This window comes from Delphinus delphis, chromosome 4 (genome assembly GCF_949987515.2).
Source record: "Delphinus delphis chromosome 4, mDelDel1.2, whole genome shotgun sequence".
Lineage (NCBI taxonomy): Eukaryota > Metazoa > Chordata > Mammalia > Artiodactyla > Delphinidae > Delphinus > Delphinus delphis.
The window spans coordinates 140,345,493-140,372,442 of NC_082686.1; the positions used below are offsets into that span (position 1 = coordinate 140,345,493).

Genomic DNA, 26,950 nt, shown 5'->3' on the forward strand with positions numbered 1-26,950 from the left:
CTGAATCCAGTGTTAGTCTAACGCTGTAATCTTACCGTGAACCTATAAAAGTACGCTGCTAATACAGTCTTCAGATTGTTTGAAATGTGGGAAAATAAAAACAAAAGAGATCAACAGGGAGATTATCTCAAGTTCTTCTAGAAAAGAAGCATTAAATAAAATGCCCTTTCCAGTGAAGAGAGCAGGAAGCCTCAAGGCTCCATTCACAGACCCCACCCAAAATCAGAATCCTGTGGATTCTCGCAATGGGTCACAAAACAGGATGATTGAAAATGAAAATACAGTTGAGCTCAAGCAGTTCCCAACTTCTACACTAGTTATATTTCAAATTTTGATTTATCCACCTTAGTACTTAGACCCTGGAATTCACTTACCCAATTTAATTATTTTGCATACTGTTCTTTAGAGCCCATGACTGTTCATTAAAAAAAAAAAAAATGTAAGCCACAATGTACCTGAAATACAGAACATCATTAGCCAATCCAATTCTGAATCAAAAGAAAGCATACTCAAAGGTGTGATAAAAGAACGATATCTACACTGTTTACATGGACTGAGAAACCCCTCAGACCAAAGTCATTGACAGCAGGCATGTAAGCACTTGAACAGAATTGCGCACATGGGGCCTGGAGGGTGAAGGTCAGGGAGGCCAGTGCTCAGGAAGATGTTTGCCTGACTGTGAAGCCTGTGCCTTAAGTATGAGGAGAAGGCATAGGGGCGGGAGCCGTGTTTCCGAGGCGAGGCGAAGGGACTGTCCTCACAGACGCCCCCTCTTTGTACTGTCATTATCGTGGGTCCTGTTACCACAGACCCAGTTCTGTATCTCCTTCCTAGATTCAGGGGAAGCATGGCAGGGTGTACACTGTGGCACAGGTGGTGGCTGGCGAACAGGCAAGAAGAGGGCAATTCAAATGCAGTGTTAAATCCTGAAGGGGATTCCTGTGGCCCTTCCTGTGTCCATTTGCCTGTAGTGACTGAGGTGACTTGAGCCATCGGAGACCCTGTTTACAAAAATTTTAACAAAAGGATGTCTTGGTGGGTTTTTTATAGAATAAAGAGAGAAGTTCAGCAATTTTATGGAGTTTTTTTATTTGTGGTACTCAAATTCTCTTAATAGTTCTCCCCTTGCAATCAAGGTAAAGTAATAGCGTTAGCTCTGCTGTGGTTTTTTTTTTTTTTTTTAACATCTTTATTGGAGGATAATTGCTTTACAATGGTGTGTTAGTTTCTGCTTTATAACAAAGTGAATCAGTTATACATATACATATATCTCTTCCCTCTTGCATCTGCCTCCCTCCCAGCCTCCCTATCCCACCCTACTACGTAGCCACAAAGCACCGAGCTGATCTCCCTGTGCTGTGTGGCTGCTTCCCCCTAGCTATCTATTTTACCTTTGGTAGTGTATATATGTCCATGCCACTCTCTCACTTTGTCCCAGCTTACCCTTCCCCCTCCCCATGTCCTCAAGTACGTTCTCTACGTCTGCATCTTTATTCCCGTCTTGCCCCTAGGTTCTTCATGACCATTTTTCTTTTTTAGATTCCATATATATATGTGTTAGCATACAGTATTTGTTTTTCTCTTTCTGACTTACTTCACTCTGTATGACAGACTCTAGGTCCATCCACCCCACTACAAGTAACTCAATTTCGTTTCTTTTTATGGCTGAGTAATAGTCCATTGTATATATGTGCCACATCTTCTTTATCCATTCATCTGTCGATGGACACTTAGGTTGCTTCCATGTCCTGGCTACTGTAAATAGAGCTGCAATGCACATTGTGGTACATGGCTCTTTTTGAATTATGGTTTTCTCAGGGTATATGCCTGAGATATTGGGATTGCTGGGTCGTATGGTAGTTCTATTTTTAGTTTCTTAAGGAACCTCCATGCTGTTCTCCATAGTGGATGTATCAATTCACATTCCCACCAACAGTGCAAGAGGGTTCCCTTTTCTCCATACCCTCTCCAGCATTTATTGTTTGTAGATTTTTTGATGATGGCCATTCTGAACAGTGTGAGATGATATCTCATTGTAGTTTTGATTTGCATTTCTCTAATGATTAATAATGTTGAGGATTCTTTCATGTGTTTGTTGGCAATCTGTATGTCTTCTTTGGAGAAATGTCTATTTAGGTCTTCTGCCCATTTTTGGATTGGGTTGTTTGTTTTTTTGATATTGAGCTGCCTGAGCTGCTTGTAAATTTTGGAGATTAATCCTTTGTCAGTTGCTTCATTTGCAAATATTTTCTCCCATTCTGAGGGTTCTTTTCATCTTGTTTATGGTTTCCTTGGCTGTGCAAAAGCTTCTAAGTTTCATTAAATCTCATTTGTTTATTTTTGTTTTTATTTCCATGTCTCTAGGAGGTGGGTCAAAATATCTTGTTGTGATTTATGTCATAGAGTGTTCTGCCTATGTTTTCCTCTAAGAGTTTGATAGTGTCTGGCCTTACATTTAGGTCTTTAATCCATTTTGAGTTTATTTTTGTGTATGGTGTTAGGGAGTGTTCTAATTTCATTCTTTTACATGTACCTGTCCAGTTTTCCCAGCACCACTTATTGAAGAGGCTTTTTTCCATTGTATATTCTTGCCTCCTTTATCAAAGATAAGGTGACCATATATGTGTGGGTTTATTTCTGGGCTTTCTATCCTGTTCCATTGATCTATATTTCTGTTTTTGTGCCAGTACCATACTGCCTTGCTTACTGTAGCTTTGTAGTGTAGTTTGAAGTCAGGGAGCCTGATTCCTCCAGCTCCGTTTTTCTTTCTGAAGATTGTTTTTACTATTCAGGGTCTTTTGTTTTTCCATAGAAATTGTGAAATTTTTTGTTCTAGTTCTGTGAAAAATGCCAGTGGTAGTTTGATAGGGATTGCATTGAATCTGTAGATTGCTTTGGGTAGTAGAGTCATTTTTACAATGTTGATTCTTCCAATCCAAGAACATGATATATCTCTCCATCTATTTGTATCATCTTTAATTTCTTTCATCAGTGTCTTATAATTTTCTGCACACAGGTCTTTTGTCTCCTTAGGTAGGTTTATTCCTAGGTATTTTATTCTTTTTGTTGCAATCGTAAGTGGAAGAGTTTTCTTAATTTCACTTTCAGATTTTTCATCATTAGTGTATAGGAATGCAAGAGATTTCTGTGCATTAATTTTGTATCCTGCTACTTTACCAAATTCCTTGATTAGCTCTGGTAGTTTTCTGGTAGCTTCTTTAGGATTCTCTATGTATACTATCATGTCATCTGCAAACACTGACAGCTTTACTTCTTCTTTTCCGATTTGGATTCCTTTTATTTCTTTTTCTTCTCTGATTGCTGTGGCTAAAACTTCCAAAACTATGTTGAATAATAGTGGTGAGAGTGGGCAACCTTGTCTTCTTCCTGATCTTAGTGGAAATGCTTTCAGTTTTTCACCATTGAGGACGATGTTGGCTGTGGGTTTGTCATATATGGCCTTTATTATGTTGAGGTAAGTTCTGTCTATACCTGCTTTCTGGAGGGTTTTTATCATAAATGGGTGTTGAATTTTGTCGAAAGCTTTCTCTGCATGTATTGAGATGATCATATGGTTTTTCTCCTTCAGTTTGTTAATATGGTGTATCACGTTGATTGATTTGCGTATATTGAAGAATACTTGCATTCCTGGGATAAACCCCACTTGATCATTGTGTATGATCCTTTTAATGTGTTGTTGGATTCTGTTTGCTGGTATTTTGTTGAAGATTTTTGCATCTATGTTCATCAGTGATATTGGCTTGTAGTTTTCTTTCCTTGTGACACGTTTGTCTGGTTTTGGTATCAGGGTGATGGTGGCCTCATAGAATGAGTTTGGGAGTGTTCCTCCCTCTGCTATATTTTGGAAGAGTTTGAGAAGGATAGGTGTTAGCTCTTCTCTAAATGTTTGATAGAATTCGCCTGTGAAGCCATCTGGTCTTGGGCTTTTATTTGTTGGAAGATGTTTAATCACATTTTCAGTTTCATTGCTTGTGATTGGTCAGTTCGTATTTTCTACTTCTTCTGGTTCAGTCTCGGAAGGTTGTGCATTTCGAAGAATGTGTCCATTTCTTCCAGGTTGTCCATTTTTGCTGGGAGTTAATTTATTGTCAAGTGACACTACCTGGCGGGGATTCTTACTCATTCCCTCCCTCCGCAGGCCCCCCTATGCGCGGTTACTTTGCGTTTGTCTAACAGACGATATTCAGTTCGGTCCCTGGTCTCTGCACATTTTCCTTCTACTTGCACCTAACCTGCCTTTACCCGTCTCAGATTTTCAGCGGAAATCTCACCTCCTCAGAGAGGTGTATTTAGTTGTCTCCTGTCTCTCCCATTAGCTGAGTGAGTCAGGAGGGTAGGAACCATGTCCATTTTGTGTACCCCTCTATACCCAGGGTTTAGCACCATGCCTGAGATGTAGTTAGAACTCAATCGGTACACAGTCTTTAAGAAACGTAGGGGAATCTCTGTGTAATGTTTCTTCAGGTGTGAAGAGCTACTTCATAATTTACATTTAAAAATCTCCAGTGCTTAACAATTCTACAGACATTCCATTTCTTGATGAAACAGTATCAATATACTTTTTAGAAAAACTTTTAATTCTATATTGGAATATAGTTGATTAACAATATTGTGTTAGTTTCCGGTATACAGCAAAGGGATTTTGAAAGGGAGCCCTTCTCCTGAAGATATAAATACAAATATAGCAGCACTAATTTTAAGGAAACACTTCAGTATCTGACAAGTCTATAGACCACAGGAGAGTTTGCACAAACGTTAGCAAATCACTGCTTCTAAAAATGTAATAACGGGAGTCAGAGATTTGTCAAACAAGATTAGTATTAATGTTATTCTTCTCAAGTAAAATATAGGTCTGTCAAGACAAATAATATTTTAAGTTAAAATACCATCAAATATCCTCCTTTGTTCTGTGCAGTTTCCACAACTGTAGCCGGTTGTGTCTATACTAATTTTCTTACTGAATTTTTTAATCAACACACTTTTAAAAATCTTAAGTAAATACATTTATTACACATGAATAAAAAAATTGAGAGGTGCCTGCAACATTTTGCTGCTGACAGCTGACATATTTTGAGAAACATGAGCTTGACTCTCTGGTCCCTGCAGAAGATAGGGTTTGGTTACATGGCATACATGCTATTAAGGTTGCCAAGGACAGAACACACCTCATGTTCAGCTTAAGTTGTAGAGTATAACCAATACCACAGTAGAATTAGAATTATTCAGATGGGGGACACATAGCTTTGAAATTTAAAGAAAAATAATTTTTTTACAAAATTCCTGTATACACTAATGAAAGTAAGATGTGTATAATTTTAAAGTAAACTGTGGTATTCTTTTATTCCTCATTTGTGGTTAGGTTTGAGTATATTCTGCTTACTGACTAAATTTCCTTTTTAGATAGGTATATAAACATCATGTGCCTGAGCTCACTTTGTGTTCTTATTTTAAGAAACTTGTGCGGTTCCTGTTCTGCTTTTAAATACCTCTCAGCTGTAGCCATAAATCTCACATTATAGCAGATTAAGAAAATATCATGGGGGAATAACTAACTTTACGACACCAAAAATAGGTGTTGGGAGTTGGTAATGACTACTGTGTCCTCATTAGCATAAATGTAGTTATATATATGTAGTTGTTTCTAGGTACACATACAAGAGATAGGTAAAAGTTGTTGAAAACTTGAAATTTCAAATATCGCTATTAAGATGAAAAAAACATAATATTTATTAAGCTATTTATTAAGCTCTAATTATATACCAGGCACTATGCTAAACACTTTATCTGTTATTTCATTTAATTGTCTCAAAAACCAGAAGGGAGATAAGGAACTGAGATAAGGAAGGCCAGTAAGTTGGGCAGGTGAAATTGACATACACCTGTTGTATTCCAGAGCCCGAGCTCTGTACACTTTCAATTTCAGATTCTAAAAACCATCTTTCACCAAGCCCTCCCAGTATTCCGCATAATGGCAAGGATCTAATAGATAAATTGACTACTGACTGATCTAGTAGATGCGGATCTAATAGATAAACTGACCACTGCTGACTGATCTAGTAGATGTGGAAAACATCCTCCTGGTTTCTTTCACATCAAGGCTTTTGCACATCTTCAAACTCTGGTCTCCTAAAGGTAGAAATAATATTGACCTCACTGTGAAAATAATCAGGCGACAGTTAGTACCATAAACTCTCACTAATGATTACCTAGAATTACACGATAGCGAGCAAAGTCACTTAGTAACATACTTTGGATGCCGGATGAAGCATACATCCACAGCTACTGGTGCTTCCGGTGTGCTTGCCAAGTGAAACGATGTTATCATTCCAGGCACATGGGCACCCAGGCTTAGCTGATGGAGTGCAGTGCAAATCACATCAAGGTCAGGGGTTTGATTTCCTTATAGGCTAGTTAGCTGCCCACCGTCAGAGACAGAGCATGGGCGCAGTGCCAGCCGGTTGCATGGTATGTTTGGGTGGATATAGTAATTAGAGAAAAGCATGACTAACATCCACATCTAGGAGAGATGCCTGAGACTGAAGCTAATAAGAATCCACATAAAATGTCTAAAGTAGACTGGCTACAGGAAAGTTTTTCAGAGCATCACAATCTGTCTTTTGATGTAAAGGACAAGTATCTCAATACATATTGTTAGGAAATGCCAATGGAAGAAATCTACAAATGTGGGTGTTATGACAGAGGACATGCCCAATACATACATTCATTTAATTTATATAAGGTCTTTTTATATAAATACTTTATATTAAAATACTGTAAGTAAGTTACTTTTGGATTATATATTCCTTATTGTATCATGTTTTACTAAACATTATATATATTTTACTGAATATTGTTTTAAGAAACCCACTTATACTCTAACTTGTAGGCTGTTTATGGAATTTTTAAGAGTACTCTGACTATACGTAATTTTTGCCTTATGCATTAACTTTAGAATCAACCTACAAGTAAGCGGTGACTCTAGAGCACAAAAGTAGAGAGATAGATGTTGTAGTAACAACCAGAGTAAGAAGGGGCTTTTCGTGGACCTGGATATGTTATAATTTAAAAACATTTGCAGACTGTCTGAAACATATCCAAGAGCAAAGATGCCCTAATTATAGACATATGGTCACGGTTCTTTATACAAAAACATGCAGAGAAAAGGGAAAGGTAATTTATTAACCAATAATGGCTTGAGAGACATGTATTACTTTAAAATGCATCCACCAAAAATCCATTTGCAGTATAATTTGGCTTCCTAACTTTCAGAGTCTACGTAGCAGAAAGAAGGAGGCTTCCTCTCTACATTGAACCACTGCAGGTCACTCAGACAGTAACTGTCATCTGACTTGTGTGTGTCCTTGTCCAAGACCTCGCCACCAGGTTACGAACCTGTTAAAAGACCAAGTACTTTTCACCTCTGTATTCACTGTGGTGCCTCAGCTGAGAGTAGCGGGAACTCAGAAACATCAGATGAATTTTTCTGGTTCTTGGATCAGGTCGCTTTCTCATGGCAAATTAAAAAGTGATTTACTCGTCTGTAAATCAATCTCTTGTGAGTTTGGTTAACACAAATTAATTTCCCAGAGTTTGATTCCCTTGGGTGAAGTGATAAAATTAGATTTCAGTGGAATGTACATAGAGCAGGAGGGTACAGGGGACAAAGTTTCTAATAAATTCCTGTAAATGAACGGTATGTTTCTCCAGTGCATATCAATGGGATTTCATGATAAGCTAACCCTCTTTCTGTGCCACATCCTCTGATGTTTTTTCCCATCTCATGATGTTCAAATAGGAATAAGGGTGTAGATTTCTTTTTATTTTTGCCCTTTATTTTTATAGAAAGACATAACTCTCCACTTCTTGAATGGTTTTAAAGGTATATAAATATATTAAAGGAAGAAAATATAATCTCTTTATAGAATCTAGAGGTTTAAACAATTAGAACGATAAACGGACAAACATAATAATTTTATTTAGCAATCCCTAAAGGCAAGAGGCAGCAAATTCCATCTTGAAAGTCCCAGCAAATCTGTGATCAGTATCCTGTGGGTGTAGTTAGCAGTCTGGTGTTTTGAGAAGGAAAATAATGGTTTTTAACTGGCTCATTTCTGAGTTACATCCTGAAAGGAGAGGAATGAACTTAGAGCCAATATTAACAGGTGGTAATTAAATTATGGGTTCTGCATGCTTAATGTCCTAGACTAAGGCAAGATGAGACAACTGAGGCCATTAACTTTAATAATTGGAATCGGTATCTCTCTTAAGTAGTATTTTATAGCACATTAACAATGGCTGATTAGTATTAAATCAGAAAACAAACTGTTTTCTTACTAAAGCATGTTTTACTAATGCAGATTCATACCTATACATTTAAATGTGAAGTATAATTTATAGGAGGCAATGTCTTTTACAAAGGTAAAAAGAAAGATAAATGTAAAACGTTTGTCAAATTTTAAAGTCAGTATCTCTTGACGACCCATGATTGGCTACCTTTAATTATAAAGAACTGGGAACAAGAAAAATTTAAACATTTAATTTTATTATTAAAGCTGAAAAATTCCCAGTTGAAATGTTTATTCTTTTCTGAAGATTTTATGCCATCTGCCTTAATGTTTTAAATACTAGGTGGTTATTCCACATTAATTATATAGCAGTGCTGTAGGCATCGTGTACAAATTACATCATAGTAATGACAGTCCTCTTTCCAAAGGGTTTTTTGTTTTGTTTTTAAGACATTTAATGAACATTTGCATTTGTAATACTTTCAAACATAACTATTACCACATTGATTTTGAAATACTTAATGTCATTTGCTTATATTTTGGGTTTTTGTTAAACAATCCCAACCTTCCCTGAGAGGTCCATTTTGTTGTGACTCGAGTGAACATATAATTTATCTGCCAAACTTTTGGGGAGTGAAAGGGGATGCTGTTATTAAAAATAAATATGCCAGGACAACAGGTGTAAACCAGGATATATATCACCCGGTGCAGTAGTAGACTATTACAATATTATAGTAGAATAGTCTCTGAATTATTATACTCCCTATTCACCAAATGCATCTGTGGAGAAATGCTTTCAGGATCCCTGCTTGGGATAACTGGAATGCATGTTTCCCTGAGATCTGGGTCTCCCGCACCTCCAAGTCACTGGACGTGTTTTTGTTGTTGTTTTCACTTTGGTGCCTCGTGCCCAGCACATGAAGATGAAAGGAGTGGAAGCTCAGGCCCCAGACTAGGATAGGAATGTGCTGGAATTATGCAAAGGGTGTGTGTGGGGGGGGTCGGAAATGAAGGGAATTGCGGGCTGAACACAGGGAAGCTGGGCTCTCCTTCCTGTTTAAACTCCAAGGGAGAGTCTCTTATGGGATTGCCAGAATTTGAGCCATTTCCGCCAATCTGGTGTTTTACTCAGTACCCGCTCAGAGAAAGACAACGGCCATTCATAAGATACTACCGATAAGGGATTAATATCCGACACATACAAACAGCTCACACAGCTCAACGTCAGAAAAACAAACAACCTGATTAACAAATAGGCAGAAGAACTTAATAGACGTTTTTCCAAAGAATAAATGCAGATGGCCAACAGGCCATGTGAAAAGATGCTCTACATCCTTAATCACCAGGGAGATGCAAATCAAAGCCACAAGGAGATATCACCTCACAGCTGTCAGAATGATTATTATCAAAAAGAACACAAATAAGTGTTGGTGAGATTGTGGAGAAAAAAGAACCCTTGTGCACTGTTGGTGGGAATGTAAATTGGTGCAGCCACTGTGGAGAACAGTAGTGAGGTTCCTCAAAAAACTAAAAATAGAACTACCTTATGACCCAGTAATTCCACTCCTGGGTATATATCCAAAACAAAACAAAAACAAAAACACTAATTCAGAAAGAGACATGCACCCCCATTGTTCATAGCAGCACTATTTACAATAGGCAAGATATAGAAGCAACCTAAATGTCCATCAATAGATGAATGGAAGAAGATATGGTATATATGTACAATGGAATTATTACTCAGCCATAGAAAAGAGTGAAATAATGCCATTTGCAGCAACATGGATGGACCTAGAGATTATCACACTGAGTGAAGTGAGTCAGAAAGACAGATACTGTGTGATATCACTTATATGTGGGATCTAAAAAATACCACAAACTAGTGAATACAATAAAAAAGAAGCAGACTTACAGATAACAGAGAACAAACCAGTGATTACCAGCAGGGGGAGAGAGAAGTGGGAAGGGGTAATATAGCAGTGGGGAGTAAGAGTTACAAATTATTAGATATAAAATAAGCTACAAGGATATATACAACACAGGGAATATAACCAATATTTTATAATAACTGTAAATGGAGCATAACCTTTAAAAATTGTGAACACTATATTGTACACCAGTAACTTACATAATATTGTAATCAACTATACTTCAGTAAAAATAAATAAGTTAAAAGAAAAAAGAGAGACCATTCGTAAGAGTGGTGAATGTTTAAGTTCACCAGGATTCTGTAGGGGGGGAAGGGACGGATCTGGGGTTTCAGCACCGCCCTCTTCAGTTCACCTGTTCTCTCCCATTCTGCTGCTGGAGACTGTGTTTTGAATCAGAAGGGGTTAACATTGATAGGATTGAAGGGACAAGGAAAGGGGGCAGGTCAGGCAAGAGGGGAAGGAGAGGGAATTGGGAGAACAGTAGTGGATTTGGCCCCAGGCACAACAGGTTCTAGAATTTTAAAGTGGGGGAGAGAGAGGAAGTGCTTCGGCTGAGAAGCCTGTGTGCATGGCGAGCTGCAGGTAGGACAGTCACAGAGATGCCCCTCTGTCTGGACATATAACCTATAATTAATCTATACCTGAGTCATATGTATTTTAGACAGGTCTGTAATCTTCTCAGAAAAATAACAGCATGAGTAGACTTGCTCAGTTTTTCTCCTGTTCCAGTGATTTCACAGCAATACCTCTTTGCTCCCAGAAAAAAAGAAAGGTCTTGTAGCTCCACATTATCTTTAAATGTGCTTTTATTGTGTGCTTACCTGCACTACGGTCGTTCAGTGTACAGACCCCATGGTGCACGGACGATCTTTAAAATGGGGGAAACCATGTAAGGAAGTTAAATTAGGAAAAAAAGAAAAAAATCAAAACAGAGTACAAATAGCAAGGTTAAATTGAGTGCTGTTAACCCCCTGCCGGCACCAACTAATAGTGCAGAAGCAACAGTGGGAATCTGAAACAGAGGTTAGTGTTGGGAAATTTCAGCTCGTGACAGTTATAAATGAAATATATTGGCTAGTTTTTCTTCCTAGGGTATCCCTTTAAAGAAGAGTTCAAAGATGATACTCAGTGTATATCCAGTAGAAATAATAAAAACTAAAATAATATCTTAGTCTGAAGTACCCATTAGAATTCAGGTGAGTTTTCCCCCGCCTTTAAAAAAGTAAGATGTAACTTACGTAGAGCAAAATGTGTAAACGTTAAGTTTTATTTATACATCATACAGCTCAGTGACTTTTAAGATAGGAATAAACCCATGTCATCAGCAGATCAAAGTTCTGAACATTATCACCATGCCAGAAAGTTCTCTCATGCCTCTCAAAACCATGTCTGTTATTATTCAGAAGTTTGATTCTCTAGTTATTCTCAATTCACCTCCAGTTCTATGTGAACGACCATATCAGTTTCACAGTCACAGGCTTGTTGCCTGTAGTTGCAACAAGCAATTGCCTTCTCTCCGCAGTGTGTTTCCAGAACACTTCTCTTCTGCTGTTGGCCTTATTCTCTCATATCCAGTTAAATGGAAAACAGCTCTTATTTTATGGATAAGTAGGTAATTCAATATCAGTGACATAGTTGCCTTAGCAGAAAACTTGCTACTTTGAGAATATGGGTAATTGAGAAAATCTGAGAACAAATCAGTGACATTGAATGACAAATATAAAATATCCATAATACTGTATGTAGTAGGGTATAGGTATTGAACATGTTAAAACACTGTTCATTAAAAATATGTTCGTAACTGGTTGTAGATTTCATCACATAGAAAAAGTGCTAGCCACACTCTAATTTAATGACTAGTACATCTTTTGAAAACTTAAAATTTTATAAGCAGTAGCCACATTGATTCTTCTTCTCTGCTTTCCCTTCTCCTCTCTTCCCTTTTTATGAGAGAGTTGCACTCAGGAAGTGTGTGTTTGCCTGTGCATCCTCCTCCTGGCATCTTCCACTGGAGGTGTTCTTTGGTTGTCTTCACCTCTTTTTCTTCCCATTTCCAGAACTCAGCAACATCTTTTCTCTCTCTATTCAAATGAATCCAGTAGTTCCACCTCCACCACTGGTGGAGCTTAGGATTTCCTCATCCTACAACCCCGGTCCTTAAATATCAAAATGCCGTTCTCACAGCTCCTTGTTTTCTCACCATATCACAGAGCACACCTATCCATTCTTCCTTTCACACCCTTCCTATGAAAATATAGTACCCATTTATGTAGAAGGCTTTTAACTATCATGAATTTGGTTCTATCCTATTTCCTGGAATACTTTCTATAGAAAGGCTGCATATAAAAAACCAGGGCATTCTGTTCCTAGATTCCCGGGTGGGGTTTACTTTGTTTTAAATTTAGTCAGTGCTTCTTTAATCATCTCAGTGAACACTATTGTCTATAGGCAATCCATTTCCACATTTTGTGTGTTGATGATTAGCTGCTGGGTAGTAGGGCCAGGTGCCCACTGCCCTCAGGGTGAGCACAGCCTCACTGGAGTGAGTGCCACAGGAAGGGCCTTGACAGCGATTCAGGACAGGGACAAACTTAGGACAAAGACAGGAAAGGAAATCTGGCAGGAAAGTAATATAGAACTGAGAAAAGACAAAAAGTTGTACAAAGAATGTAGACAGGTTAAGAGAAAAAATTAACGATGCAGGGTCATTAGGTTCACTGAAACAAAGCAAAAGCAAAGCAAAACAAACCCTGCTTTTCGAAAACTAAAAATATAATTACCATATGATCCAGCAATCCCATTCCTGGGCATATATCCAGAAAAAACTATAATTCAAAAGGATACATGCACCCCTATGTTCATAGCAGCACCATTCACAATAGGCAAGACATGGAAACAACCTAAGTGTCCATCAACAGAGGAATGGATAAAGAAGATGTGGTACATATATACAACGGAATATTACCTAGCCATAAAAAAGAATGAAATAATGCCATTTGCAGCAACATGGATGGACCTAGAGATTATCATACTAAGTGAAGTAAGTCAGACAAAGACAAATACTATATGATATCACTTATATGTAGAATCTAAAATATGACACAAATGAACCTATCTATGAAACTGAAACTGAATCACGGACATAGAGAACAGACGTGGTTGCCAGGGGTGGGGGTTGGGGGAGGGATGGAGTGGGAGGTTGGGATTAGCAGATGCAAACTATTATGTAAAAATGGATAAACAACAAGGTCGTACTGTATAGCACAGGGAACTATATTCAATATCCTGTGATAAACCATAGTGAAAAGAATATGAAAAAGAATGTATATATATATATGTATAATTGAATCCTTTGCTGTAGAGCAGAAATTAACACAACATTGTAAATCAAGTATACTTCAATAAAAAATTTTAAAAATTAAAAAACCCCTGCTTTTGGTTAAAAAAAAAAAGATGGGGAAACAAAACATGGAAGAGAGCAGAAACGTGTTCTGGGGACTGAGTTGATAGAGCTTTTGATAAATTTTCACAGGTCTAAAACAGTAATTAACAATGGAAAGAGCTTGTATTTTCCACTTGAGGCTACATGAGGCTATTAGTATCTAAAGAGGCAACAGATATAAACTATCTAAGAGATTTGGGAGGATTGTTTTCCTCATTAAGCTTTGTTTTAATGGGTCTCAAAATTCTGTGACAGATTTTTGGTCAGGTTGTTTCCGTTAGAAAGTACTGACTTAAAAAAGTAATAACTTAAAACCTCCACATTCACAAACAAATGGTCCACAAAATACTCTCCTTTCCTTCTGAAAGCTTAATGATGAACTGTAATCATTAACCACTCTTTTACTGTTAAACTTAAATGGCCAGTTGAGAGAAACAGCTCTGAGACCGTTCTTCCACCACTGATTAAGACTAGGGTGGCAGGTATTGGGGATAATATTCACTTAGCCTTCTGAGCTTTCTGGGCAGACTTGGTGACCTTGCCAGCTCCAGCTGCCTTCTTGTCCACTGCTTTGATGACACCCACAGCAACCGTTTGTCACATGTTACAAACAGCAGAATGACCCAGAGGAGGGTATTTAGAGAAGCTGTCAACACACGTGGGCGTGCCAGGAACCATGTCAACCATAGCAGCATCACCAGATTTCCAGGATTTAGGGCCATCTTCCAGCTTCTTCCCTGAACGGCGATCAAGCTTCTCCTTCAGCTCAGTAAACCTGCAGGCGGGGTGAGCTGTGTGACAGTCGTGCACAGATGCACGGCCAGCACTGATTTGCCCTGCATGGCTTAGGATAATTCCCTGAGCCGTGAAGCCACCTGCTTCCATTGGTGGGTTCTTTTGCTGTTAACAGCCATGTTGCTGTTGCTGTGATGAACATCTTTGCCAGACAAGTTCTTGACATTGAAGCCCACATTGTCCCCAGGAAGAGCTTCACTCAAAGCTTCATGGTGCATTTCAGCAGACTTTGTTTCAGTTGCAAGGTTGGCTGGAGCCAAGGTGGCCACCACGCTGGATTTGAAAACACCAGCCTCCATGGGGACAGTACCACCTTTGCCACCAATTTTGTAGACGTCCTGGAGGGGCAGACGCAGGGCGTGTCAGTTGGATGCGTTGGTGGCAGGATGCAGTCCAGAGCTTCAAGGATTGTGGTTCCACTGGCATTCCTATCTTTACCAGTGAGTTCCCATCCCTTGAACCAAGGCGTGTTAGCAGTTGGCTCTAGCATGTTGTCCCCATTCCAATCAGAACTTGGCACAAATGCTGCTGTGTCAGGGTTGGAGCCTGTTTTCCTGATGTAGGTGCTGACTTCCTTAATGAGTTCCTTGTTTTTCTTCTGGCTGCAGGGTGGCTCAGTGGGGTCCATTTTGTTAACACTAACAACTAGTTGTTTCATGCCCAGTGTGTAAGCCAGAGGAGCACGCTCACAGGTCTGCCCATTCACCTTCTTCAGATTCACCAGTGCCTGTGTCAGCAGTGAGAACAGCACAGTCAGCCTGAGATGGGCCTGCCCTCGATGTTTTCGATAGTCCCTGTGTCCTGAGGCATCAGTGATGCTCCCATCACACTTGCTGCTCTTGGATTTCCACAGGGAGATATCGGTGGTCATGCTGCACTCGTATTCAGCTCTCAGTTTATCCAAGACCCAAACATACTTGAAAGAGACCTTTCCCATCTCCAGCAGCCTGGTTCTCAAAATTTTCAGTGCTTCTTCCGTCAGTGCCATCACGTTTGTAGATCAGATGGCCAGTGGTGGTAGATTTGCCCAAATCTGTGTGTCCAGTGAAGATGCTGATAGGAGTTTTTTTCTTTCCCATTTTGGCTTAGATTTGTAGTGGTTTCTTATGACACCTGTTGTGGCAGTAAACCTCTTGCAAAAAAGTGAAAGGATTTTCTTTACGGTGATATAAAGTTAACCTAAAATTAATCCGAAATTCCCAGTGTAGAAGGTTGATTGAGGGATTAGGGGCCTAAATAAATACGACTGTAGCTGCAATTACACTAACTAGGCTAGAATTGCAAAAGATCAGTCCTCACGCTTTGTAAAAAGATCACTGGATGCAATGAAAGTGGAATTTCTCCCTTCTGTACGTTGCTACCCAAGTAGGCAACTCAAGGGACCTTAATGCCTGCCTCTAATGCAAGACAGGCCGCATTGAGAGCAGAAAAGCAGACCTGATGGCTGGACGGCTGGCTTCAGCATTGACGCGCCCACATCTCTAAGGGCATATGCCGAAAGCATGCTTAGTGCCTCGGCAGGTTTGGTAGCTCATGGTGCTGGAGAAACAACCATAGTGCTAGTCTCTGGGGACATGTTATACCAAAACTAAGATGGTATGTGCGTGGACTGGTAATTCACAGGAATCTGACAGCTTTCAAGAGTGTGATCCCATTATTTTTCTTAGGAGAGAATATAAGAAACCATAAGATCTCAGCCTGAAGGCTCAGTGACACCTTATGGCTCTATCTGTGAAATGTATCATTATTTGGTTATTCGTGCTAGAGGACAACAGTTTTTTTAAACACCAAGGGAATAAAGCAATAACTTCTGAAGTTTTACTCATCTTAAGAGGCATTTTTCTAGGAATGCCGTTATTCCTGGGGCCACAGAGTTCTATGTGCCTGACCTAACAGGCTAATTTTAGACTCCTTCCTCCTCTACTGTTTGATGTTGAAGAGTCTTTTTTTTTTTTTAACAATAAAAACAGCATCTTTGACCAAAGGCCATGATCAAAGCTGCTCTTTGAATGAGAAATAAAACTTTCAAACAACTGAAAACTCACCATCTGAAATTCCAGATTCTGCAGTTATAAAAGAGTAAAATATCTGTATTTCCTCCTTCAACTCATGAATGTATCCGAGCTGAATCTTGTAATTCTAGAGTAGTGGGTAATAGAAAAATACACATTGTAAGCTAACTGCAATTCCAATGGCAATCACAAGTTCCATTAAATAGAACTTTTATCCTAATAAGCTGTTAGTATTAGATGTACTTCATGAGGTCAGGTAGTTTTTTAAAACACTGCTATATTTTATGAGGTTTGTTTTAGAAAGCTAATTTCATTAATTCCACATCTTTCCTTCCCTTGTGAATCTTGAATCAGCTGAGACAGGGGTATGTATTTGTGGAATCTCTCTCAATAACAAACGGGAGCAAGAGACATTTTTGCCAGTTTCTTAATAGACAAAGTATATAAAAATCTAGAAATGTATTCCTGCAACTGTGGACTGATCACGTTTTTATGAATTTCATATTATACACACCAAAAACTGTATTTAAACTCTGAAGCGGATGCTTCTTTACACCAAGGAAAGACATTGTAGTGCAGAGCACAAACGTGAGGACTGGAATGGCTTGTCTTCAACTGTCACGACACTCCCCACCTGTGTGAACTTCCTCAGTTCCCTCCTCCATGAAGTCAGGATGGCTGACACTAGCCTTGCTGGGTTGTGGGAAGGATTACCCTATATACTGCCACGTAGAGCGCCTGTGCAGAGTAGGAGCTTCACAAATGTCAGCTGTCACCACCATCATCATCTTTTTTCATCATCTAGCTGGTTTCTGTGTTAGGATTATCATTTTTATAAAGTGAGTTCCATACATAATGATATAAATAATTAAAAGAGATTAAATGAAATGTTCTGTTAGGTGTTAAATATACCATACCAGTTCCTACAATTAAAAAATACTAAAAAATACATAGGGAAACAAAAGCCATAACTAAATGAAAATACTAATGAAGTGATCACTGACAAAATTAGTCCTAACACAAACATTATTTCTGTTTAATACCAGTGTCTGTCTGTGTGCTCATCCTATCAAAGACTGGTTTCTCAACAAGTATAAGGCAAGTTCAATTAGATTTAAAGTGAAACTGGAAATTATTCAGATTTCACGAAATGAATTAAAATGATGAAGAACTGCTGAGATCACATTCCAAGCCACCAATAAATGAGAAGGCCAACAAGGATGACAACAGAATAGTTCTAACGAGTGACTTGACTGTCAGAGGACTGAGAGAGGCCCTTGGAAAAATTGATGAAGCACCTTAATATTTTTTGTAAAAGTGATGTGTTTATTATACTGTAAAAACCAAATATGCAGTAAAAAAATCTAATAATGTGTTGTCAGGCGTACAAAAAATCATGCCCATAAAACACTCGATTTTCACGATCCTTCTAATTAGAACACTGTTTCAGTTATAGTAGAGATTTTCTTAACTGAGTTAAAATCAGGTTACTTTTCTATTCTTTGGTTTATTCTTTCACAATTTATTCTGTTTTATCCTAGTTTTCAGTGATTGCACCTTAAGGAGCCTTTTCATGGAATTATCCTCAGAGAATAAGTATCTACTATATATGAAATAAAAGTTTGTATAAAAATTATTAAAAATTTTAAATTACATAAAGTGATACAGATGGTCCTCTGTATTACCCTTGCTTAACGCTCAAATAGATGATTTTATATAAAGTGGTTCTATGGTTATAGTATAAAGAATATGCAACCATATCTTCAATTTATAAAAAGGAATTTATTCTGAGGAGTTCAAGTTGCTTCCTACAAAATTTACAAATTGACCCATCTAGAGCCTGAAATAACTCTTAATTTTATTTTTCTTCGCTACCAAAGACTAACAGACTACAATCCCAGAGGAATGACCACAGTAAATCCCAAGCTAGTAATCTTTCCAAATATAGTTACACCTCATTTATCCGACACCACTGGAGAATGAAGTATTAACTGGAAAATCCACCGTGATTCTGAAGCTGGTCTTGACCGCTTCCTCAGGAAGACTCTTCATTATTCTTTCTTCCTTAGTAGTATCTAGAACACACCCGATAACAATAATATTGTATTTGAATTATTTGCTTATGTGTTTATTGAACCATTACATAGCAGACTCTTTGAGGACGAAGAACATGTTTTTTACTCATCTTTGTGTCCACAACACTCAGTACAGGTCTGGCACACAGTAGAAAAGCAATTAATCTCTGTCACATAAGGAAGAGGGAGGTAGGGAGGAGGAAGGACTCAGACTTTTTTTTTTTAACAGAACTCTTTCTCAATTACAGCACTCTCTCCTTTTTCCTAGCAGAGTGAGCTAAACATGCTTGTTAAACTTTTTTGGATGACAGAGGGCCGTAGTTGGGAACAGTATCCCTCTGTGCTGTAATAAAGATGCTTTTCAGTGCTCTTCAGACTCCTAGGTTGATCTTTCCAGGAATTCATAACTGTGGCGGAATGAAGTGGGGATTCCCCTTGTAATTGGCAGGAGGAAAAGCCAGGTACCTAAACCTGTGAAACCAGCAACCTTAACCCGGAAGACAGTCCTGGACCCAAGTGAGGGCCTGGCTCCATGGCAGCTCAGAGGTCTTCTCTGTATTTCCACGTTCAGAGTTTAGAAAGTTAGTTCATATGTAATTCCATTATCTGTGTTTCATAAAATCTCCCCTTCTAAATACATTGGAATTGCAAATTTTCAAAGTGTTCTCAAGAGGCAAGTATAATTTTTGAATTAATTAAAATGCTTAATTATGTGAAACCCAAAAACATCTTAGTGCTCACTGAGAATTACACAAAGATAAAAGCATGTCATTTTGCAGTGTCCGGAGAATGGCAAAAATGAGAAGTTCTGTTTCTTAAATAGTAGTTTTTAACCGCTACAAATGTTTATTTTGTAGATCAAGGTCCATTTCAAATATGCTACCATTAAAGCAGTTTCCAAAGTCCACAGATAACAGTTACAAAGGTCAAGAGAAGTTATTTAGAAATTACTTGTCATTTAATTCCAAAAGGAGGGAATGACTAATGACTAGATAGTGCTTTGTTTTCTCAAAGAAGGAACTTGCACAGTGGGCTGCCACCAGCCCATTCATGCCTGACTTAGGCCCGAGGAACCGAGGGGATCTCTCCAGGGTGCACGGCCAGGTCCAGGTTACGAGCCTGCCTGTGTCTGTCCACACCCCGCACGCCTGACAGAATGGTGTTTCTCAAAGCAAGTACTACACTTGAGCCGGCAGGACCAGTGCTCTGCCACCACCTGTAGCAACACCACGATCCCGAAACAGTGCAAGAAATATGAGCAGAGACACAAAAGTAGTCATTTGTCCAGAGCCCGTGAAAAGCAGCAGAGCGTGAGCTCTGACAGAAATGTGAGGCTGACCGTGCGGAACAGTTGAAAGAGGCTGAAGGCAGAGGGGGACCAGGTAGGGCTCCTTCACCATCAGTTCCTTTGTCCCTGGCACTCCCACCCCCTCCCAAAGCGCAGAAACAGCAAAGCAAAAGGAAAACAACAAGCGCGAGGGTTCAGATTTTGCTTCTAAACTTTAGTGTCCTTGGGCAGTTTATTGACTATATCTGAGTCTCAGTTCTCACAGGGTTACACTGGGATTAAATGAGATACTGTGTGTAACAGGCAGGGTATTGTGCCCAGCATAGGCAAGCACTCGATCCAGGGTGGTTTGTGGCACGTTAACTTAAAGCATATGATGTGCTCTTTTGCTTTTCTTAGAGACAAATGATTAGGTATTTAAAGACCTGTTTTCAGTTCCCTTGTGATATTCTGACAGCCACTTTAAAATAAAAGAGATAGATATAAACAACATGAAAGTGATCTTGTAAGCAAGACATTGTCTTTAACCGTATAATTTAATAAATCACTTTGTAATTTATAGTTATAGAACAAGTGAATCAATTTGATTCTGACAGACTCATGTCCTTAAAAAAATCCTAAAATACAAGTATCAACTATTCGGTTTTTTACAAAGGTACTTACTGATACTGTCCATGGAGCTATTCAAAACTCATTTCCACCCCTTCTTTTAAAGAGGTTCGTTATATAGAATATTTTATCATGACAAACGTATTACATGTTTCTACACTAATTTCATTGGCAGAGCTGAGTGAATTTTATGACCCATGGTACACAAAACTTGTTAAAAAAAACTTGCTGTTTATATTTTGCTCTAAGACGTTGATTCAGCAAGGCAGAGTAACAGCACTATTGTATACCGTATGGGCATTTTAACAGAGCTTTCTGTAAAAAACAGCTAGTAGCTAATTCAGAACCCCACAGAACAACAAAAGCCTACCGGGAGTATATAAGTATTCTTCCAGGTGGTCCTGCGATCAGTTTTGTGTCTCTTCTTAAAACAGATTTCCTTCTGTCTTTGAAGATGCAACATTTTCAGAGGAGGACTTTCTACCTAAGTATAGGTGACATATGTTTAGGAATCAAGAGTTAGGCAGTGTTGCTAGAGCCATATCACCCCCCAGAGATAGAAACCTTCGGTGTCTCTAGTTCTTTTTCGTTCTCTCTCCATTCAGTATATTTATTTTCTGAAAATCGTCCCTGGTGATGGAGAGCGCTCATGTAGAATTAATGGCTTTAATGGAAAGGCTGTGCTCCCAGACTCCTCAAATCTCTTTGGAATGAAATTTCACATATACAATTAAAACAGATAAAAAAATCCTGAATCTGCCTGTTATGATGGGTACTGTTGGGAATTGAAAAGGAATCAAATACCTAAATATCTTCTGTGCATATGCTTGCAGTCTCATTTGTGTGTGTGTGTATACATATATACACACACGTGTACACACTTCGCCGGGTACTGGCATTCTCAGGACTCAGCAAGTGAAAGCTGGCCCTTTAGAGGAAGGAATTAAGTAAGTGATCAGCCAACAGGTAAGAAAAAAAGCACTTAGGATAACAAACACTGTTACAGTTTCTTGCTTCTCAGAAGTCCGTATCAGCACATCAACGTTTCATTGCCCAAGCAAGGTGTGCTGATGACTTAGTATTTATCCATTCTGGTTCCCTATTCCTTCTGGTCCATGGAAGGATTATGCTTTCCCCCTCCTTGCAGTTGAGCAAGACCAAGAGACAATTTCTGGCCAATGGGATTTGGGCCAGATGAAAGCCTTTAATTGCTAATTCGAGACTCTCCACCCTCTCCTTCCCTGCCATGGCAGCCATGGTAATAAGTTCAAAGCAGCCTGGATTTACTAAGCTACTGACATAGGAGTCATAGCCCAGGAGAATCACTCTGCTACACAGTCTCTATGTGCAGTGAGAAATAAACCCCTGTTCTGTTAATTACTGAAGTTTTGATGTTTGTTATGCAGCATAACTTAGCCTGTCCTGATTGATAACAAAGATTTAACGTTTGTTTTTCCTCGGAGGGCTAGTTCCGCAAGCTACTTGGAGTTTGTGTGAGGTTTACTGAAAAGGGGAGATGAGTCTCAGGCAAACATTTTACAGGGTGAAGGGTACTGCTGAGGAGTAGAGGAAAACGTTCAGGGGATATTCAAAACAAAGATGAGAGGTGAAGTCGAGGAATATACTTGGGTATAGGAAGAAATGAAATAATCCACAAAAGTAAATTCTGGAGAAGAGTTTTCAGGGAACATATGAAAGTGAAGAATTTGTCTACAGCCAGTGTCAGTCTGACATGAGGATAAAGTCTTGGCTCTAACCTCACATCCCTCTTTGACTTACCTAACAGCACTTAACTGCAGGCACAGTCTCTGCAACTCTTGGGATTCATTTTTGAGCAAGCATGCAATATTTGTCTACTTCACAGCCAAGATTTCTTTGTTAACAGTGACTCTTGCTCTGTAGGTGGCTGTCTAGCTCAAGCCCTTGATCATCTGACTACACTGGGTATATTCCATCCTGTTTCTTTACCGTCTTCCTGGGTTCTGACTCACTGCTTTCGCCTGGTTCTAAGGACAGTCCAGAGACTACTTCTGCTGCTCAGAACTGGCAGCTTCACACGTGAAACAAAAACTTTAAGAGGTGGCAGAATATCTAACAATAAAATTCGGAAAGTCGTAGATCATTTACATGAGAGCTAAAAAAAATTTCATGTAGTTGTAGAGGGTATGTGTATATTGCTTACACTGCTTTATATGGTTAGTAAACAGAGAGACATGAATGATAGCATGATATTTTTTATCCTTTAAAGGTAATGCTGTAGAAAAAGGAGTCATAGCATTAATCATTCAGTACAGGTTTTATAGATCAGGAATTTTAATTTCTGTGAGGATTGTGACAGTATTATAGTTTGACGTTGTCTAGCATCAGAGGTCTAAATTGGCCAGTCCCAATCTAGGGTGTGCAAAAAAAGGAACTTTACTTTCTGAAGTGATCTCTTTCTAGTTCTCAGCTGCCATTCCCAACCATGTTATAAAACACACAACCTCGCCTTTTAAAAAGGTATCTCAGTATCTTCTCACTTGAAACACTTTGTTTTTTTTTTTTGCGGTACGCGGGCTTCTCACTGTTGTGGCCTCTCCCGTTGCGCAGCACAGGCTCCAGACGCGCAGGCTCAGCGGCCATGGCTCAAGGGCCCAGCCACTCCGCGGCATGTGGGATCCTCCCGGACCGGGGCACGAACCCGCATCCCCTGCATCAGCAGGCAGACCCTCACCCACTGTGCCACCAGGGAAGCCTGAAACACTTTCTTTTGACCAATTATTCAGTCTATAAAAATTTCTGCTCCTCTCTAGGGTTCTCCTCTCCCTCTTAATCAAGATGGCATTTGAGTACAGGCGAGGCATCCCCCCTCTTGCTGTGCTTCCAGTGATATCTTACATGGGCTTGACCTCTGGGCCTCCGGCCTGTCCTCACTGCATCCATGGGGTCAGTAGGAAAGCTGTGGCAGGGGCTGCAGAGGCATGCCGTTCTGTCTGTGTGTAGGAATCTGCACTCGGCTGCCTTCCCCTCGCTCTGGAAACCAAGTCAGTTTTAACCCTGCAGTTCCCTCAGCATCTCCCAACTCTTTATCAGGACCTTGAAATTCTTGGTTGCTTTCTCTGCACTACCCGGGAGTTTGTAGAATCCTGTAAAAACTACCCTCTGGTCCATCAGCTGGGAAAACCTTCCTCAGACTTCATTCCTCTGTCCATTACTTCTGTGCCATGATGGACACAACACTTTGTCCCCAACAGAACTTTCTGAAAGGCTTGCAGTTTTTGCAGGCTCTTGCCCCAGAGAAGCCAAGCGACAGACTGAAAATTTCGGGCTTACCCTTCAGCTTTTCTGAGCATCCTGTCTTGTTCCACCTCTTAGTGTGAAAGTCAGGGAGGATGAAGGGGAACTTGGTCCCTCCTCAGGACTGCCCCACGCTAGGCTCATCCACTCAGAATCTCTGTGTCCCCCAACACTTGTGGACCTGAAAGGTATGGAATTTTCTTTGCAAGGTATTTGGAATTTTTCTTCTCACTATGATTATAATACAGTTAATCCTCCAAACTTGTTTTTTCTTATGTAAAAACTCAGCTTTGGAAGTTCTTAGAAAACCTTTTAACCACTTGAAAGCCTGGCTTACAAAGCTTTGAACTTAAAAAAAAAATCTATTTTCAAACCCAAAGTTAAGCTTCCCTGTTGGTAGGTGGCAATCCGAGCAATAAGTTTCAGCCTTATAGGTTACTTAAGAATAGTCCTAATGGCAGGAGGGGGAGAGGGGCCGGGGTGGGAGGTGGAGTAAAGAGAGGGGAATAGCATGACTGAAAAAGAAAAGGTCGCTGGATAAGGATCCTCAGTACTAATTGGCCATCAGAGAATGGTACCACGTCAGGGGAGCGGAGCCTCTGATTACAATTCTTTAGTACCCACAGTATCCAACTGTGGTCTCATAGGTAACTTAGTTTTCTCCTTCAGAAAGCAGGTTGAGCCAGAAGTTTTCACAAATGAACCAAGGTTTTCCAGAATATAATAGAAGTAATAGTGCTTTCTCCATAACTGTCCATGACTCTATGATGAGTAAAAAAGTAAAAGAAACTTACAGAAAACATGGATAAATTTTGTAGTTTTCTAGTATTGTGAATAAAATTCTATTGGTGCTAAAGAACACCACTAAATACAGTTTAGGGGTAGTATTTATGTAAGTGAATATCTTATTAGTTAATATGCAGTACATTACAGTCTTTAGTGAACAGTGAATGCCTTTATAAGTGTATATACTTTTGTAGCTAAACCTTCACCAGCAGTCCGTCAAAGCAGTATCATATCTCCACCAGTGGATTGCTTGCAGATCTTTGATAGTTAAATACATTTCACTGAAAGTTATGCCTTGATAGTTGGGTAAATGGCATTTTCAACCTATGTGTGATGATAGTATCTGAAAGCAAAATCTGGACCCAGTAGGTTAATGATAAGTGAAAGGTACTAATCTTTTATTATTCTAGGATATTAACAACTCAACTAAAGGCATTTGGCAAATGTGGGACGAATGTTCACATAGCTGACTATTTTATTTTAGTCAAATAAAGAATATTTGTTTAACACAAGACTTAACGTTTGTTGCAACTTAACAGGCTGCCAGTTTTCTTTCACTATCAATTATTAGCTTTAAAATAAACACATAGTTAGAAACTACCTTTTAAGGAAGGGGGAAACCTGGAGTTAGCTAGGCTTAAAAATTATAAGGGAGTACAATGCATCCCAACAGAACAATATATGAATCACACAAAACTGCTTTCTGTTACAGCACCTTGATCAGTTACATCAGCAACAGCTGAAAACCATTAGCTGCTGCTGGCTGCTCTTCGTGAGATGCTTTTCTTCCTCTTCGGTATCCTGACATCAGTCTATCACTTTCCTACCCAAACGATGCTTGGGGCTCTGCTAACTTTAAATAATTGAAAAGAATGAAAGAAAATATTTTAGTAATCAAAATGAGAACATCGGTATCTTGTTTATATATTAATCAAATGTGCAGCAGTAGCTGCTCAAAAAAGGATTTTAAAGAAAGTCTTATAAAGGTAATTTAAATGCTTAACATGACAATACAAATAACCAATTTATCAGTTTAGCAGTCTCTACTTTTTGATGTCCGTAACCTTAACTTTTATATTTATATTTATTATTTTATTTTCCACGCTGCGCGGCTTGCAGGATCTTAGTTCCCTGACCAGGGATTGAACCCGGGGCCATGACAGTGAAAGCACTGAGTCCTAACCACTGGACCATCAGGGAACTCCCTGTAACTTTAATTTTTAAAATCTCAGTGACTTGTATTATTCTTCTCGCATGACTATTAATTTTGTGAGTAGTCAGTGCTATTAAGATGGAATTCAAGCTCATTTTTAGTTACATTTTAAAAAGTATTGGTTTAGGGCTTCCCTGGTGGCACAGTGGCTGAGAGTCCGCCTGCCGATGCAGGGGACATGGGTTCGTGCCCCAGTCTGGGAAGATCCCACATGCCGCGGAGCGGCTGAGCCCGTGAGCCATGGCCGCTGAGCCTGCGCGTCCGGAGCCTGTGCTCCGCAACAGGAGAGGCCACAACAGTGAGAGGCCCGCCTACCGCAAAAAAAAACAAACAAAAAAAGTATTGGTTTAGAAATGCAACTGATTTCAGTATATTAATTTTGTATTCTGAAACTTTGCCAAATTCATTGATGAGCTCTAGTGGTTTTCTGGTGACATCTTTAGGATTTTCTGTCTATAGTATCAAGTTATCAGCAAACAGTGACAGTTTTACTTCTTCCTTTCCAATTTGGATTTCTTGTATTTCTCTTTCTTCTCTGATTGACGTGGCTAGGACTTCCAAAACCATGTTGAATAAAAGAGTGGGCATCCTTGTCTTGTTCCTGATCTTAGAGGAAATGCTTTCAGTTTTTCACCATTGAGAACAATGTTGGCTGTGGGTTTGTCATATATGGCCTTTATTATGTTGAGGTATATTCCCTCTTTGCCCACCTTCTGAAAAGTTTTTATCATAAAATTGGTGTTGAATTTTATCAAAAGCCTTTTCTGCATCTATTGAGATGATCATATAGTTTTTATTCTTAAATTTATTAATGTGTTGTATCACATTGATTGATTTTCAGATGTTGAAAAATCCTTGCATCCCTGGGATAAATCCTACTTGATCATGGTGATGATCCTTTTAATATATTGTTGGATTTGGTTTCCTAGTATTTTGTTGAGGATTTTTGCATCTATGTGCATCAGTGATATTGGCCTGTGAAGTATCAGTACGAGAAATTAAGGAAATAATCCCATTTACCGCTGCATCAAAAAGAATAAAATACTTAGGAATAAACCTACCTAAGGAGGCAAAAGATTTGTACTCTGAAAACTATGACACTGATGAAAGAAACTGGACATGACACAGACGGAAAGCTACTGTGTTCCTGGATTGGAAGAATCAATATTGTTACAGTGACCATACTACCCAAGACAGTATACGGATTCAGTGCAATC

At 39.2% G+C, this 26,950-nt stretch overlaps 1 protein-coding gene and 1 pseudogene across 1 annotated transcript in view; one reads left to right on the forward strand and one right to left on the reverse strand.

Annotated features, from left to right (window-relative positions):
• The window catches only part of LOC132425124 (ubiquitin-conjugating enzyme E2 E2), a 351,419-nt gene that overhangs the window by 107,340 nt on the left and 217,129 nt on the right, over positions 1-26,950 (forward strand). The gene's annotated exons all lie outside the window — the stretch shown is intronic.
• LOC132425123 (elongation factor 1-alpha 1-like) lies at positions 13,540-16,387 on the reverse strand (annotated as a pseudogene).